The following is a 1,193-nucleotide window of genomic DNA, read 5'->3' as shown; positions in this document are numbered from 1 at the left end:
GAGAGAGAGAGAGAGAGAGAGAGAGAGAGAGAGGGGGGCACAGACAGAGACAGAGACAGAGACCGAGACAGAGACAGAGACAGAGATGAACAGTTGATGGACAGAAATGCTTCATGTGAGTGAAGCAAAAAAAATAAAAAAATAAAAAGAAATACCCAAGGCGTGATATGAAGTTGTATACTCACGAAAAGTACGAGGTGAGAGACTCTCTACGCGGAGCGGGAAATGACACGAGTCAGAAGCAGCTACAGCAGAAGTGTGAAGAGCTGATCGGGAACCCGCCGCTTATAAAGGGTCTGGCCATGGTATCACAAACGGTCATTTTAGTTTTGTAAGGGTTTCACGGCGCTCACAAACTGCATAAGGTCATATGAGGGTCTTCCTGTCATTTAATTATTAGTTCTGACCAGGAAATTAAACCAGATCATGATGTTCTCTCTACCGTAGCATTTTGCTTTCTACGTACTAACGCATAATTTATTATATGTGAGGCAGCGTGGTGGAATCAGGCTCTCGTCAATTTTTGGGCATGTAGAGTTATTGGTATCATCCTAAAGCTTGTTCATTTGTCTTTATTTGGATGAAAAAATATCCATTTATCTTGAATACAAGTCGAGATATTTGCGAATGAAGGAGGTGGGGGTCACCTGTTTACAGAGGTAAAATTAGTGAGAAAATTGCCGCAAAGATTAATTATTTCCTTAGCTTAAGAGTCCGTGGTAACTGAAAATTTACATTTTTTAATACTTTTAATCAACGTTTTTCAGAAAAATCCATACAGAAATGAGTTCTCTAAAGGGCATGAAAGGTGTTGAGTCAAAAAACACAAATTTGATACAAATTCACCAATCTGCGGAACAATGCAAGTTTCTTGACTTTGATTATTTTGACGAGAGCCTGATTCCTCCACGCTGCCTCTCATATTATTATACTACTGTCTCTTGTTCCGGTGTTTCTAGCTTTAATTGTGGGTGGTTGGCGGGGGTGCTCTGGTGTGGTTGGCTTCTTCTTTCCTATCAAGCATCTATCGTCTTTATCTCCCTCCCCCTTCTTTTTTTGTGTTTGTTACTCTCTTCAACACCCTCTAATCTTCGGCACTTATATGACCTTATTGCGTTGCAAATGCCGTAAAACTCTTACTAAAATTAAAACTAGCTTTAATTCGACTAACCTTATGTTTCAATCGCCACCCC

General features: G+C 40.2%; 1 protein-coding gene across 1 annotated transcript in view; it reads right to left on the bottom strand.

Annotated features, from left to right (window-relative positions):
- LOC106013752 overlaps nucleotides 1-276 on the bottom strand; it is an 8,370-nt gene extending 8,094 nt beyond the window's left edge. The window contains exon 1 of the mRNA XM_013090313.2: nucleotides 186-276. The gene's annotated coding sequence lies outside the window, so the exon portion shown is untranslated. The remainder of the gene's footprint in view (nucleotides 1-185) is intronic.
- Between the last annotated feature and the right edge of the window lie 917 nt (nucleotides 277-1,193).

This window comes from Aplysia californica, unplaced genomic scaffold (genome assembly GCF_000002075.1).
Source record: "Aplysia californica isolate F4 #8 unplaced genomic scaffold, AplCal3.0 scaffold01217, whole genome shotgun sequence".
NCBI lineage: Eukaryota > Metazoa > Mollusca > Gastropoda > Aplysiida > Aplysiidae > Aplysia > Aplysia californica.
The sequence above is the reverse complement of the archived record's forward strand: the minus strand, read 5'-3'. Positions and strand labels throughout refer to the sequence as shown.